We start from the raw sequence: 17,416 nt of genomic DNA, 5'->3' as shown, positions 1-17,416 counted from the left end.
TCTGCAGTTCGAATACAATTTCACATTTATAGACCACTGTGCGTTTACCCATGAATTCATACAAACCCCAAAAAGGTGCTGAATGAAGAACATATCTTTTTTCAGATAAAGAAATTATAATCCAGAATGTTTTTCTATTACCTTACTATTCACAGAATTCTCTGTGTTATTCAATATATGTTCTTGTTACTCAAAATATACAATACCCAAGCCTGACCTTTGGAAACTGACTCATAGCAATTGTCTAGCAAAGCATTAGTAAGGGTAGTTCTGCACAGCAAGTACTTTGCATCCCAGTGTTAGCTAGGTTAATCTTGAATCCTTCCATGCCTCACAGAAAAAGCAACAAGTCTTCTGTAAAACACTCCCATAAGATGATGGTGAGCACCACTATTCCATACATAAGGAAGTGTACACTTGGCTGATGAACACAGGTCTAAGAATCCCTGCTGCACTTCCAGAAACTGTTAACCAGTCCACGTACACAACCTGAAGTTTTGATCCCAGAATTTTTAAATATAATGTATAGGACATAACAATGCAGGATGGATAGCCTACCCCAATTAGCACAGCTGATGTGAGGAACTGGGCCAGATGGATCATTGGGGTGGATAGTCACTAGGCCTGCTCAACTGGGCAACCCGTTGGTCCTTCACTGTGATCTTCTCTTGGAGACCTCCACAGAGAAATAATAATTTTCCCAAATGTGGTCTTATGGGTTCAATTATTATGTAAATCTTTCCACTGCAGTTTGGAAAATTGATTTCCCCAAGGTAACAAGCTGACGAAGCCAACCTAGACAATGATGAGTCCTCCCAGTAGAATAGCACGCTCATCAGTCTTTTGGAAAGTAATTTTATCCCCATGAAAATAATAACTGCCTCAACTCCAAGAGGAGTTTCATGCTGTATTAGTCCATCATATAGCACAGCTTGTTCTCTTTGTCCAGGCATACATACCCATTGTTAATGGAGTAAGGATGGTTTTAACAAGGGCAAAAGATAGGACCATAAAGAACAGAATATTGGTAGTCACAACAGCAACTTGATCAATATGTTTCTGGAGAGCCTGAACTTCTTCTGTACTTGCTTCTTCAAAACTAATATTTTACAGTCTTGTTCTGAGTCATCCACATGATATTCTCTTAATATATTAAGACTCATAAAAATATTTAAAATGCCAAGGAAGCACCAAGTAAAACTGGTGCTGTATACATGTTTATCTGTAACTTCATAGTCTCCACGTCATGCCCTTTCCTCCAGTGAATGCGAAACAGTTCTGAAAAACTGGGTGCTTGATATGCACTTGTGTTTGCCATGGAACTTGTTCTTTCCTGAAGGGAAGTAGCACCAGAAATATGTGATGTAATAACTGCTACATTTCCTGCTCTGAATCCCACTAGCTCTTTAGTAATCAACATGTAGTATTTATTGTGGGAAGCTGGGACATGGACATACGTATAGAGGCAGTTGGCTGCCTCTGAAATGAAGGTGGACACAATAAGAGGTTCTTTTCTTGGTCTATAATTAGACTACAGAACAAATGTAGGTAAAGCTACCATTTGGCCGAGACTAAGCCAAACAATAATCCAGCCCGAAATACTTGCATCAGAGGTCTGATCAATCTTTTGGAGATATGGCCATATTGACATTATCACAATAGAAAATCCTACAATCCTACACTCCTGAGAAACATAGTAAGATAAAGGATCATAATAGATTTCCATTGGCTCTTATAATGCTCCCCAGTTTCCATAATATCCCATTCTCTCCATGTCTCTCATGAAAGGCCATTAGCTTCTGCCATTGCCCTGGCACCCCTTGTTTTGCCCAGTACGGCTTATGCCAGTAAAGGGGTCAGTTACAATGGTGCACAAGGGTGGAGGTGGCTTCCCCCCACATCTGCTCCTAGGTTTTTCTAAATATAGAATCATGTCATTGGCAAATAATGACAGTTTTACATCTCATTCTCAATTTGGATGCTTTTTATTTCTTTTTCTTGCCTGATTGCTCTGGCTATGACTTCTAGTACAATGTTAAATAAAAGTGGTGAGAGGGGGCATCCTTATCTTGTTCTCAATTTTAGAGGACAAGCTTCCAGTTTTTCACTGTTGAGCTTGATATTAGCGAAGATTTGTCATATATGGCCTTTATTGTGTTGAGGTACTTCCCTCCTATACCCATTGTACTGAGTGTTTTAGTAAAAATTAGATGTTGTATCTTGCCAAATACTTTTTCTGCATCTATTGACATGATCATATAATTTTGTCTTATTTTGTTAATGTGGCGTATCACATGACTGATTTGTGCATGTTGAACAATACTTGCATCCCTAGAATTAACCCTATTTGATCATAATGTATTATCCTTTTAATGTGTTTTTGTATTTGATTTGCTAGTATTTTGTTTAGGAATTTTGCTTCTATGTTCATCAGAGATATTGGCTTGTAATTTTCTTTTTGTTTATTATCCTTGCCTGGTAATATTGGCCCAGTAAAATGGGATTAGGAAGTAGTCCTACTTTGGTATTAATTTTTTAAATATTTAGTAGAATTCACTGGTGAAGCCATTTGGTCCTGGATTTTTTATTTTAGGGAGGTTTTGATTACTTTTCAATTTCATTAGTAGTGAACAGTCTATTTTGATTTTCTAATTCTTCATGGTTCAGCCTAGGAAGTTTATATGCAGGGGTAGGCAAAAGTAAGTTTACTGTTGTGAGTACACAAAACATAGAGTTTGTTTATTTATTTTTCAATCCTCATCAGAAGATATGCTTATTTTTAGAGAGAGGAAGTGAGGGAGTGAGGTAGGGGGAGGGGGAGAGGGAGAGAGAGAAACATCGATGTGAGAGAGAAACATTGATTGGTTGCTTTCTGTATGTGTCCAACTGGGGAGCAAACTGTGACCTAGGTATGTGCCCTGACTGGGAATTGAATCTGCAAACGTTCAGTGTTTGGGATGATATTCCAACCAACTGAGCAACATAGGCCAAGGCAGAGTTTATTCTTGTATTATTATTTATTAATTATTATATTATTCTTTATATTATAACTGTAAATCTACTTTTGCCAAACCCTGGATTTCTAAGAATTTGTTCATTTCCTCTAGAATATCAAATTTGGTGGTGTATAAATCTATGGTGTTGTACCTTCTCTTTTATTTCTAATTTTATTTATTTGAATCTTTTTTTTTAATCCTCACTCAAGGACATGTTTTTATTATTATTATTTTTAAAGAGAAAGAAACATCTATGTGAGAGAGAAACATTGATTGGTTGCCTCCTGTATGCAGCCCAGCCAGATGCAGAACCCACAGCCTTTCTGTGCACGGGACAGTGCTCCAACCAACCAAGCCACCGGTCAGTGCATTTTTCCTTTTCCTTTGGTGAATCTAGTTAGAGATTTGTCAACTTTATATTTTCAAAGAATCAGTTCTTTGTTTCATTTATTTTTCTACTGTCTTTTTGTTCTCTATTTTGTTTTTGTTCACTTAATTTGTTATTTTTTTCTAGTTCTTTAAGGTGTAATATTAGATTGAGTTTTTTTTGTTTGTTTCTTGAAGTAGGCCTGTTGTGCTATAAACTTCTTTCTTATTACCACTTTTGCTGCATCCCCCAAATTTTTGTATAATATATTTTATTTGTCTTTTTGTATTTTTAATCTCTTCTTTTATTTCTTCTTTGACCCAATAGTTGTTCAGCAGCATGTTTTTTAATCTCTACATTCTTTCTTCTTGTAGTTAATTTCAGTTTTACACTATCGTGGTCAGAAAAATCTTTGGTATGATTTCAATCCACTGAAATTTATTGAGACTAGTTTTGTGCCCCAACATATGGTCTCTCCTTGAGAATGTCCCATTTGCACTTGAGAAGAATGTATATTTTGTATTTTGGAATGGAAAGTTCTATAAATATTGATTTTGTGTCATTTCAGGTTAATATTTCCTTATTGACATTCTGTTTGGGTGATCTTTCCATTGCTGTCAATGGGGTATTCATGTTGCCATTGTACTTTTGTCAGTTTCTCCCTGTAGATCCGTCAGTAATTGTTTTATATATTTTGGTGCTCCCCAGCTAGATGTATATACATTGATGTGTTATGTCTTCTTGATGAATTTTTTTTGATCATTATAAAGTGTCCATCTTTGTCTCATGTTACTTTTTTTTTTAACATTGAAATCTATTTTTTCTGATACAAGTACAGTTACACCCACTTTTTCCCCTCTTTTAAAAAACATATTTTAAACATATTTTAATTGTTTTCAGAGAGAGGAAGGGAGAGGGAGAGAGAGAGAAACATGGATGAGAGAGAAATATTGAGGCTGCCTCCTGCACGCCCCCTCCTGGGGATCAAGCACACAACCCAGGCATGTGTCCTGACTGGGAATAAAACCAGCGACTTCCTGGTGCACAGGACAATGCTCAACCAACTGAGCCATACTGGCCAGGACATTTTCTCTGGATACCACTTGATTGGAGTATCCTCTTCCACCCCTTTACTTTGAGCTAGTGTTTGACTTTGTAGCTGAGAATGGATCTCCTGAAGGCAACATGTAGTTGGGTCTTGTTTTTCAATCTATCCCACTACTCTGCTTTTTGACCGGTGAGTTAAATCCATTTACATTAAAGGTAATTATTGACATATGAGGGCTTATTACAGCCATTTTATCTTTTGATTTCTGGTTGCTTTGAATCTCCATAGTTTCTTTGCCCTTATGTTTCTGTATGCTATTTTAGTTTGGTGTGTTTTTTTATGATTTTTTTTTCTCTTTTTTTGTGTTATGTGTCTCAGCTCTAGATTTTTATTTGTGTTTATCTTTATGGTTTATGTAAAAAATATTTTATATATCAGTAGTCCTTTTTCTTCTGATTGCATCTAATTTTTATTCACATATGCAAGTTCAGTCCTTCCCCTCCTCCCCTTTTATGTTTTTGTTGTAAAAAATTATCCCTTTTTATGCTGTGTATTTTTTTTCCCAATGCAGAAGTTATAGTCTTTTTAAGTGCTTTTTCCTGCTTAACCTCTATGTTATAATTGTTTAATATTGTATTCTGAAACAGAGTTGCAATTTTCTGCTTCTGTCTTTTGGTTTGTCATCTTACTCAAAGTTTTATAAATGTCCTGCAGTTACAGGTAGATCTCCTTTATACGCTTCTTGTAATGTAGGTCTTGTGGTGACACATTTCCTCAGTTTTTGCTTGTCTCTGAAACCCTTTATTTCTCCTTCATATCTAAAAGATAACTTCACTGGATATATTATCTTGGCTGGTGGTTTCACTCTCAATATTTTAAATATTTTATTTCACTCTCTTCTGGCTTGTAAGGTTTTTTCTGCTGAAAAATCTGATGATAACCTAATGGGGTTTCCTCAGAAGGGTACAGTCTTTCTTCCTCTGGCTGCCTGGAGAATTTTTTTTCTGTCATTAACCTTGACAGTTTGAATAAAATGTGTTTTTGAGAACGCCTTTTTGCATTGAGATAATTAGGTGTTCTGTTAGATTCTTGAATTTGAGGGTTCAGCTCTTTCTATAGGTTTGGGAAATTATCTTTGATTATTAATTTGAATAAGCTCTCTTTTCCTTCTCTGTCTTTTCTCCTCTTGGAATTGTTATTATTTTTTATGTTGCTCTTTTTAATGAAGTTCAAATACTTCTTCTAGAGTTCTTTTACTTTCTTTCTAACTCTCAGTTCTTTCTCTTCTTCCACTTGAGTCATTTCTAGATTTCTATCCTTGAGCTCACTAATTCTCTCTTCCCTCTGGTCTGCTTTATTACCAATGCTCTCTAACACATTCTTCTTCATCTTGTTTTTTTGATTTCTTCAGCTTCCAGAATTTCTGTTTGGTCCTTTTTTATAGTTTCAATTTCTATGGTAAAGTACTCCTTTTGTTCATTGATTTTCTTCTTGAGCCTACTGAACTGCCTTTTTTATTTTTCTTGTATCTCATTGATGTTTTTTCATAAGTTCACCTTAAAGTACAGCCTCCCATGTCTTGTAGTTTTGTTTCTGGAGACTTTTTATTTTCTTTCTGAGGCACCTTGTTACCTTGGTTATTTGTGTTACTTAATGGATTGTTTCTCTGCCTGGGCATTTGAGGTAGTGAACCCTTTTTTTTTTTTTTTTTAACTACTCTTTTGCTCTTAACAGTTCAACAGGTTGATAAATAGAGGTCTTTCTTTTGTTTTCCAGTAGATGGTGATATTAGTGCAGGTTTTGTTTACCTTTACCTGCACTATGGGTACCCCTGGGATCTCAGTGGGGCAGTGTCGCCTTGGTCATGGAATATGCTCGGTATTCCCCAAGGTGGTGAGCTTCCTCTGTGTCTGTGCTCCTCCATCCCCCCAGGACCTATTCCTGTGGTGAGATGTGGCATGTGATGGGCTTCAGGTCTGCAAGTGTCCGGAGCTGCCTCATTGTAACCAGAGACTGCTAGCTGCTCTGTGATGCCCAAGACATCTTCACTGCCTTCACTGTGCTCTGCCGTGAGGGTTGGCAAACTGGAGGTGGGCCGTGAGGCGAGGCCAGTGCTTGAGTCTGCTGCTAGTTCACAGCAGCAGTTCACAGCAGCCGCACCACTGTGCTGTGTGTCTGCCTGTCACCAGCTACACCTGCAATGGGCTTCAGCTACTCAGGTTAGAATGTTTGTTCTGCTTCTCCTACCCTCAGCTGCTGTGTGAGGGCTGCAACCCAACCCCTAGACCGCTGCCATGTCAGCTGGGGCAGCAGTGGGCCCTGGACTGCGTCTGCGGACCTCGTCTCTGTTTTTCCCATCCTGCCTCCCATGCTCGTTCTGCTGTGCCTACCTTCAGACATCTCAATGCATGGGTCTCTCAGATGTGTTTGTGGTGAGAAGGGGATCCCTGTTCAATTATTGTTGTCAGACTTGTAACTTTAAGGGCAGTAATGAAGTGGTCTTCTCACTCTGCCAAGATGCTGAAGACTCTACTTCAGATAGACTGGGAGGCATGCAGAGAGAGAGAGAGAGAGAGAGGGAGATCAATGTGAGAGAGACACATGGATTGGTTGCCTCCCACACAATCCCGACCAGGGCCAGGAACCAAACTGCACCTGAGGTACATTCCCTTGACCGGAATCGAACTGGAGACTCTTTGGTCTATGAGCTGACACTCTAACAGCAGAGCCAAACTAGCCAGGGCATATCACTTATACTTAAAAAAAAAAACAAAAAAAAAAACAAACTTTTTATCAGTGGTCTTTCAGTTTGCAACATACATGTATTACTACTCCAAATCCTTTTTAAATAACACTATACTACTTTTATGGAGTGCAATTAACTTTGACCAACATAGTCCGCTCATTCCTCCCGTCTTTCATTGCATCACTGTCGTTCATTTCATTTGTCCAACAGCTATAATCACTAAATACTTTTTTGCTATTATTGCTTTGAACAAATTGTTATCTGTTATATCAATTAAGAATAAGAAAAATGAAAAAAAAAATGGCGGCAGAGTGAATGGAGCTACACAGACCATCTCCCAGGACCAAACTGGATTTACAACAAAAATAAAGACAAATTGTCAGGAAGGAGCAACCAAAAGGCAGCTTGGAGGACCACATAACCAGGGACACTGACTCAATCCTGGTAGGCTTGCAAGGACGTGAGAGGGGGCCAGGAGCCCACGGTCCGCAGTGGCCTGGGCTGGGACCAGGGGACTCAGCTGGAAGCTGCTGCCACCTCGGCTGTGTGCTAAGCCCTCGGCTGGTGCCGCACGGACTCAGCTGGGACCAGGGGACTCTGAGGGAAGCTGCTGCTGCCTCAGCTGCGACGGTGGCTAAGTCCTGCTCGGCTGAGTGCTACACCCTCGGCTGGTGCCACAAACTCGGCCGCCCTTAGCTGGGAGCAGCGCCCTCGGGTTAAAAGTCCCAGGTGGCTCCATGATGCAGAGTCTGGACAGAGACTAAATTGGCAGCAACCACTCACCTTGGGCTCCGGCAGAGGGAAGGCAGACTGGACTGGAACTGTGTGGGTACACTCGGGATTTGGAGGGTGCTCAGAGCTTTAGCTGAGTGCAGTCACGAAGGACTGTGGTCATTTTTCTCCTTCCCAGGGCCATGGGGATAGGTGGTGCCCCTCCCTCGGAGATTCAACCCCACCCGGTGGCCATTGAAATGCTAATTGAGGCCCATTAACAACCAGCATCTGCCCTACCCTCCGGAAATCCTCTTACACTGAGCACCTGAGGGAGTTTTTCAAGCAAAACTGAAACCAAGGTTCTTCAGGTGACTGCTACTAATAGCCTCCAGGCAAAAAAAAAAAAAAAAAGCTAGAGGAAAGTTAAGACTTGACAGTAGTGGTTAAAGTGGGTCCTCCCTGCCTCATCCAAACCCAGGAGAGGGAGCCACAAACAGCAGAACACCAACACCCACAGGGAAAATTTGGCAGACTCCAAAGCCCACTGTGATAGCCAAAATGGTGAAAAACAGAAACAAAAGCCAAATGAGAAAACAAGAGACCTCTACTGAATATGAGATAAATGAGGTGCAGTTAAGCAAGTTAACAGAACTAGAATTCAGAGCCATGATCTTGAGGAAGCTCAACAGCATGTGTAAGGACATGAACACCATGAGTAAAGACATAGAAATGTTGAAAATCAACAGGTTGGAAATTAAAAACGACATATCAGAAATGAAAAACACATTGGAAGGTCTAAGAAGCAGAGTAGAGGAAGCTGAGGACCGGATCAGTGAATTAGAAGACAGGGTAGAAAAAAATCAACCAATCAGAAAATCAAAAGGAAAAAACAATTAAAAAACAGGAAGACAGCTTAAGAGAACTGTGGGACAACTGGAAACATAATAATATTCACATCATAGGAGTCCCCGAAGAAGAAAATGAGCAAGGGTTAGAGAATATATTCAAAGAAATAGTGACAGAAAACTTTCCTAATTTGGTGAGGGAAGAAGCACAGAGAGCTCCAAGTAAGAAAAACCCAAACAGGCCCACACCAAGACACATAGTAATTAAAATGCCAAAAATTAAGGACAAAGAGAGAATCCTAAAAGCAGCAAGAGATAAGCAACAGGTTACCTACAAAGGAAACCCCATAAGGCTCTCAGCTGACTTCTCACAAGAAACACTACAGGGCAGAAGGGAATGGCATGAAGTAATCAAGGTCATGAAAAACAAGGATCTGAATCCAAGACTACTCTACCCAGCAAGGCTATCATTCAAAATAAAAGGTCAAATAAAGAGCTTGCAGGACAAAAAAAGGCTAGGGGAATACATCAGCACCAAACCAGCACTGCAAGAAATGTTAAAAGGACTGCTGTAATTAGCAGGAGAAATGGGAAGAAAAATAGAACCACACTAAACAAAAATGGCAATAAATTAGTACATATCAATAATCACCATAAATGTAAATAGATTGAATGCTACCATAAAAAGACACAGAGTAGCTGATTGGATAAAAAAGCATGACTCATCTATATGTTGTTTACAAAAGACCCACCTCACAACAAAAGACTCACATAGATTGAAAGTGAAGGGATGGAAAAAAATCTTTCAAGCAAACGGAAAGGGAAAAAAAGCTGGGATAGCAATACTCATATCTGATAAAATAGACTTCAAAATGAAGGCAATAACTAGAAACAAAGAAGGCCACTACATAATGTTGAAAGAATCAATCCAGCAGGAGGATATAACCTTGATAAACATATATGCACCCAATATAGGAGCACCAAAATATATTAAAAAATCTTCTGGAGGACTTCAAAGGAGAAATCGATAGCCAGGACTTCAACACCCTGCTGACATCACTGGATAGATCCTGTAGACAAAAAATTAGCAAGGAAACAGAGACTCTAAATGAAGCACTAGACCAAAGGGATTTAATAGATATCTACAGAGAAATACACCACAAAGCTCCAGAATTCACGTTCTTCTCAAGTGCACATGGGACATTCTCAAAGACAGACCACATGTTAGGGCACAAACTAAATCTCTACAAGTTCAAGAAGACTGAAATCATATCAAACATCTTCTCAGATCACAATGGCATGAAACTGGAAATCAATTGCAAGAAGAACATACAAAGTCATTTGAACACATGGAAGCTAACTAGCATGTTATTAAACAAAGAATGGGTCACCAAGGAGATCAAGGAAGAAATCAAAAACTACCTGGAAACCAATGAAAATGAAGACACAACAACGCAAAATCTATGGGATGCAGCAAAAGCAGTTCTGAGAGGGAAGTTCATAGCATTACAGGCCTATCTCAAAAAAACAAAAAAAATCTCTAATAGACTATCTATCCTCACAACTTAAAGAACTAGAGAGCAAACAAAAAGAAAACCCCAGAGCAAGTAGAAGGAAGGAAATAGTAAAGATCAGAGCAGAAATAAACTACATAGAGACCAAAAAACAAACAAACAAACAAACAAACAAACAAAAAACAATTCAAAGGATCAATGAAACAAAGAGCTGGTTTTTTGAAAAGATAAACAAGACTGATGGACCCTTAGCTAGACTCACCAAGAAACAAAGAGAACCCAAATACACAAAATCAGAAATGAAAGAGGAGAAGTAACAACTGATACCACAGAAATACAAAAGATCGTTAACAACTAATATGAACAATTATATGGCAACAAATTCAACAATCTAAGCGAAATGGACAAATTTCTAGAAACACATCGTCTCCCAAAACCGGACCAGGAAGAGATAGAAAACTTGAACAGACCAATTTCAACAGAAGAAATTGAAGAGGTAATCAAGACTCTCCCAGCAAACAAAAGCCCAGGCCCGGATGGCTTCACGGGGGAGTTTTACCAAACATTTAAAGACGAACTAACACCCATTCTCCTCAAACTATGTCTTCAAGAAGAAGGAAGACATCCAAACTCGTTTTATGAAGCCAGCATAATTCTAATTCCAAAACGAGAAAAAGATACTACAAAGAAAGAAAACTACAGGCCAATATCCCTGATGAACATAGACGCCAAAATCCTGAACAAAATACCAGCAAATCGGCTCCAGCAATACACCAAAAAAAATTATCCACCATGACCATGTGGGATTCATCCCAGGGATGCAAGGCTGGTACAATATTCACAAATTAATAAACATGATACACCACATAAATAAAATGAAGAATAAAAACCATATGATTATATCAATAGATGCCGAAAAAGCCTTTGATAAAATCCAGCATCCATTTCTGATAAAAACGCTCAGCAATGTGGGAATAGAGGGATCATATCTAGACATAATAAAGGCCATATATGAAAGACCGACAGCCAACATCATACTCAATGGGCAAAAACTAAACGCATTTCCCTTAAGAACAGGAACAAGGCAAAGATGCCCACTTTCGCCACTCTTATTTAACATAGTACTGGAAGTCTGAGCCACAGCAATCAGACAGGAAGAAAAAGTAAAAGGGATCCAAATTGAAAAGGAGGAAGTGAAACTGTCATTATTTGCAGATGACACGATACTATACGTAGAAAACCCCAAAGACTCCATCAAAAGTTTACTAGACTTAATAAATGAATTTGGCAAAGTAGCAGGATACAAAATTAACGTCAAGAAATCGATGGCATTCTTATACACCAAGGATGAACTCACAGAAAGAGAAACTAAGAAAACAATCCCATTTATCATTGTGGCAAAAAAATTAAGATACCTAGGAATAAACTTAACCAAAGAAATAAAGGACCTATTCGCAGAAAACTACAGGTCATTGAAAAAAGAAATAGAGGAAGATATCAAGAAGTGGAAGCACATACCCTTTTCATGGATTGGGAGAATTAACATCATTAAAATGTCCATATTACCCAAAGCAATCTATAGATTCAATGCAATCTCCATCAAAATACCAACGGCATACTTCGCAGAATTAGAACAAGTACTTCAAAAGTTCATATGGAACCATAAAAGACCTCGAATAGCCACAGCAATCTTGAAAAGGAAGAACAAAATCGGAGGGATCACATTACCTCAGTGTGAGTGCAGAGAGAGAGTCACGCTTTGTGGAGTCACGCTTTCCTATTGGGTTTCATTGCTTCGGTTCTCGAACAATTTGGTCCTCGACCGTCCTCCTGGAACGAATTATGTTCGAGAACCGAGGTATCACTGTACTAGATTTCAGGTTATACTACAAAGCCACCGTAATCAAAACAGCCTGGTACTGGCACAAGAACAGGCATATAGACCAGTGGAACAGAACAGAGAACCCAGAAATAAACCCAAGGCAATATGCTCAATTAATATTTGACAATGGTAGCAAGAGCATACAATGGAGTAAGGACAGCCTCTTTAATAAATGGTGCTGGGAAAATTTGACAGGTACATGCAGAAAAATGAAACTAGATCATCAACTTACACCCTACACAAGAATAAACTCAAAATGGGTAAAAGACTTAAATGTGACTCATGAATCCTTAAAAATCCTAGAAGAAACTGTAGGCTACAAAATTTCAGACATCATACGCACCAGAATTTTCAATGATACATCACCTAAGGCAATAGAAAGAAAGGAGAAAATGAACACATGGGATTATATCAAACTCAAAAGCTTCTGCACAGCGAAAGATACATTCATCAAAACAGAAAGGCTACCCACTGTATGGGAGAGCATAATTGTCAATGATATATCAGATAAGGGTTTAATTTCCAATATATATATATATATATATATATAGTGCTCATACAACTCCACAAAAGGAAGACAAAGAACCCAATTTAAAAATGGGCAGAGGAACTAAATAGACATCTCTCCAAACAGGACATACAAATAGCTAAGTGACATATGAAGAAATGCTCATCATCACTAATCATCAGAGAGATGCAAATTAAAACAACAATGAAGTATCACCTCACACCTGTCAGAATGGCCGCCATCAACAAATCATCAAACAACAAGTGTTGGCGAGGGTGTGGAGAAAAGGAAACTCTAGTACACTGCTGGTGGGAATGCAGACTGGTGCAGCCACTATGGAAAACAATATGGTGTTACCTCAAAAAATTAAAAATGGAACTTACATTTGACCCAATGATCCCACTTCTAGGAATATACCCTAAGAAGCCTGAAACACCAATCAGAAAGAATATATGTACCCCCATGTTTGTAGCAGCACTATTTATAATAGCTAAGATCTGGAAACAGCCCAAGTGTCCTTCAGTAGATTAATGGATAAAAAAGCAGTGGTCCATATACACAATGGAGTACTATGCAGCTGTAAGAAAGAAAGAAAGATCTCTTGTCCTTTGAGACTACATGGAGGAACCTGGAGAGTACCATCCTGAGTGAGGCAAGCCAAACAGAGAAAGACAAGTATCATATGATCTCACTTATTTGTGGAATATACTGAACACAGTCTGAAGAATGAGGTAGTCCCAGAGACGTGGAGGTGGGGTACAGACTGACAATCCCCAGAAGAGGGGGTGGTGGGGGAGACATAAACCACAGAACTTATATGCATGTATGCATGAACAGTGGACATGGACTGCAAACTGGGGACAGGGCTGGGAGGGATAGGGAGGGGGGAATCAGTGGGCGAAAAAGGAGAAACATCTGTAACAAAAATTAATAAAAAAAAGAATAAGAAAAATGAAAACTTTTTTGTGTGTGTGTGGTACGTGCCCCTAGCAGGAACTGAACCCGCGACTCTCTGGTCTGCAGGCCAATGCTCAACTGCTGAGCCAAACTGTTTATGGCAAAAAATGAAAACTTTTATTTTACCTTCACTTATTCCTTATCTAATGCTCTTCTTTTCTTTATATATACCTGAATTTCTAACCTATATCATTTTCCTTTTCTTTTAACATTTCTTTCATGGTAGAGCTATTGGAGACAAATTCCCTCAACTTTTGTTTGTCTGAGAAAGTCTTTATCCCCCCATTCCTCCCCCCGCCCCCATTTTGAAGAATAATTTTGCTGGATACAGAGTTCTAGTTTGGTGGGGCTTTTTCTTTTTCTTTTTCTATTAACACTTTAAATATTTCACTTCACTCTCTTCTTGATAGTGTGATTTCCAGAAGTCTGAGCTTATTCTTGCTCCTCTCTTAAATAAGGTGTTTTCTTCTTCTCTTTGCTTTTGATTTTCTGCAGTTTGAATATGAAATGCTTAACTGTGAAGTTTTGGGTATTTATCCTGCTTGGTGTTCTCTAAGCTTCCTTGCTTTGTGGTTTGGTGTATGACATTTATTTTGGATTTTTTCCAGTCATTATTGCTTCAAATATTTCTTTTCTTCTTCCCTTCTCTTCCTCCTCCTCTTCCATCCTCCCTTTCTCTCTTCCTCTCCTATTCACTCTCCCTCTCATCCTTCTAGTATTTCCACTGTGTGTGTTACATCTTTTGTAATTGTACCACAGTTCCGGGACATGCTGTTCTATCTTTTTCATTATTTTTATCTTTGGATTTCAGGTTTGGAAGTTTCTATTGACAGTTCTTCAAGTTTACTGATTTCTCCTTGGCTGTCTTGTTTACTGATGAGCTCTTCAAAGGCATTTTCCATTGAAGTTACTACACTGTCTTTTATTTCTGTTATTTCCTTTTGAATTTTTTTTAGAGTTTCTGTTCCTTTGCTTACATTACCCATCTTTTCTTGAATGTTACTCATGTTTTCCATATGAGTCCTTAGCATATAAATGATAGTTGTTTTAAACCCCCAGTCTAATAATTTCAATATCTCTAATACATCTGGGCCTGGTTCTGGTACCAGCTCTGTTTCTTTGAACTGTGTTTTGTCTTTGTAATATGCCCTGTAATTTGTGTTGAGAACCGGCCTGACGCACCGGGAAGGAAACTGGGACCAGCTTGAGTGTTGTGTGTTTGCTCCGGGGCTTCTCGCTCACGCGCTGAGGGTCTCTGTATCTGCCTATCCGCCTCTCCAGTTTCGGGGGCCGCAGCCTTCCCTGTGATAGCAGCTGTCTGATGGGTCTAAGAAAAGTTATTGATTTTCATTCTGTTCCGTTTGTTTTCTTGTTGTGAGGATGGGTAACGACTTTCAAACTCTCTACATGCCTGACCGGAACTGGAAGTCCTTTGCTGCAGTTTTAACGAGATGAATAAACAAAATTTGTTAACAGATACTTTTATTCTCTGAATTGGTAGTTAGAAATTCTCTTGATTTCATCTGCCATTTGCTGGCACCGGCTCTTCTCCCGGAACAGAGGGCAGTGGCGGCTGCGGCAGCACAGAGAAACGGTGCTTTGCAGACGAGGACAACTGGCAGGCGTGCGGAGAGCTTCTGAGTTCTAACTGCTCCCTGTGAGAAGGAGCATTGGACCCTGGAGACTCGAGCTTCCTTGGCCTGCCTTTGACTTTGAGGAAGAGGAAGAGACAGGGAAATCTCCTTATTATATAAGTGGCAAACAGAATTGTTTGAAAGCGTGGAATTCAGGTGTGGACATGGTGCAGGTGAGGGAGTTGGACCGCTGCAGCGTCAGAAGTGGCGTGATCACTTCTGTAGGACGGGCTCTGAATATTGGTTAAATCATGTATAAAATTATGCATTAAGTGCAGTAGGAAGGTATTTCATTTACTTACAATTTAAATTTAATTTTTGACTACATGAGGCTGACACATGGTGCCACATTCAGAAAGAACAGGAGCACTCGATGGGCTGTCTCGCGCCCCTTCTGTTCCCCAGCACCAAGCCCCCGGAGTCCGCCTCACACACCTGAGGCCATGTGCTTATGCCCCCACCGTTACGAAAGTGGTAGTAACGGACACACTGTCTACATCTTGCCTTTTCCACTTCAGAATACATCTTTCCACTTCAGAAAAAAGTGTAGTTTTTCAGAAAGAAGGGAAACACACACTGCACAATAAATATCTGATTGCCAATCTCAAAATGTAAACTTGTATGGGAAACGCTGTTCCTTGTGCTGGGACAAACGCAGTTCGAGACAGGTGAGCGGAGACCCTCAGGTGGGTTTTACATGAAGCTGCGCACCCCCCGCACCTCCACACATGTCCTGATTGAACACGGGTTCTTCCTTGTAAAGCTTTGTACCTCGCGATTTGACTACTCCTTTATTACCCTCCACAGAATGGACAGTGCTCTTCTCATAGTTAAGTCTAATAGATCTTGATTATTTCTGAAGTGAGTCAGAAAGATTTTTACATTTTTTTAGTTGGAATGATCTGTCTTCAGAGTGGAGACTTTTTGATCACTGGGCTACAAATGAATGGAGTGCAGACGCATAGCACCCGGGGCACACTGCGGCCTCATCCCTCTGGCCAGCGGCTGTGGAGCACGCACATCTCACCTAAACTGCGTCGTGCACGGTGCTGGTCTCCGTGCTTTGCTTTGGCTGCACAGTGCTGATGGGGTGCCATCGAGAGCTGCACATATGACCTAGGTCGGGATGCAGCACAGTGAGGATGTGGTGAGACTGGCCACGTGCCTGATGGAGGAGAAAGTCAGCCTACATAGTGTTAGTTCTGGGAAGAGATGAGCAGATTGAGCCACGATGGGTGGTCCCCCTCTGGCGTCAGTGCTGCTTGGTGCCTTCCCTCGTTCCCTAACTCTGGCCGGTGAAGGAGACACCACGCTATGGTTCAGTAACCTTGACTTTGGAAAGAATGCCTGCGTTATTTTGAGATTGGCCTTGCCGGTGGTGTATCCTTGGAGGAGAATGCAGCTGAGGCTGGGGTTGTAGCGGTAGGGCTGAACACTTAGTGACAACTGAAAATGACCACCAGCCAGCAGACACCTTGACCTGAGCAGTGTACCTGAGCAAGAGCAAATTATTTTCTCCCACTATGACCATGCAGTAGGCACAGTTTGGCAAAACAAAATCAGCTGACATTGGTGTCAGCTCAGCCACGGACATCTTTGAGCTAGCAGAGGAAGGGGATAAAGCCAGAGCTCCTGAGAGAGTCCTGGAGAGCCCTAGGGGGTGAGCCCAAGGCCACCAGAATGTTAGGGGCTCCCCGGCCTCTAGAACAGGAAGGAGGGCTGTAAGAAGGTAGGTTGGAGGAAAAGGGTAGCCAGGTCCTTTTCAGGGTGTGCATATGGTGAGGCTGGCTGGATTAAATTCATTCTCTAAAATAGCACTTCTCAAAAATGAAAGTGCATACAAATCATTTGGGAGTTCATTAAGTGCAGATTCTGTTTCAGTAGGTCTGGGATCGAACTTGTCACCCTGCATTTGTAACAGGCTCTCAGATGATGCCTTAGCTAATGGTCAGAGATCACCTTGAGTAGCAAGGCTCTAAATTAAATCTAAGCAAGAGTTGGCCTTTATATCCTTTTTAAAAATATGCTTTTCTTGATTTTTAGAGAGAGAGGAAAGGAGAGATAGAAACACTGATGTAAGAAAAAAACATCGATCACACACCCCCAACTGGGGATTGAGCCTGCAATCCAGATATGTGCCCTGACTGGGAATCGAACCAGGACCTCTCAGTCCATAGGATGGCCCTCAGTCCACTGAGCCACACC

General features: G+C 40.2%; 1 pseudogene; it reads right to left on the bottom strand.

Annotated features, from left to right (window-relative positions):
• Nucleotides 1–308: 308 nt before the first annotated feature.
• Nucleotides 309–17,416, bottom strand: part of LOC118626170 — a 35,372-nt pseudogene continuing 18,264 nt past the window's right edge.

The sequence above is a fragment of the Molossus molossus genome, unplaced genomic scaffold (assembly GCF_014108415.1).
Source record: "Molossus molossus isolate mMolMol1 unplaced genomic scaffold, mMolMol1.p scaffold_m16_p_12, whole genome shotgun sequence".
Classification (NCBI taxonomy): Eukaryota; Metazoa; Chordata; class Mammalia; order Chiroptera; family Molossidae; genus Molossus; species Molossus molossus.
Note: the sequence above shows the minus strand (reverse complement) of the source record. Positions and strands in the feature narration are given on the sequence as shown.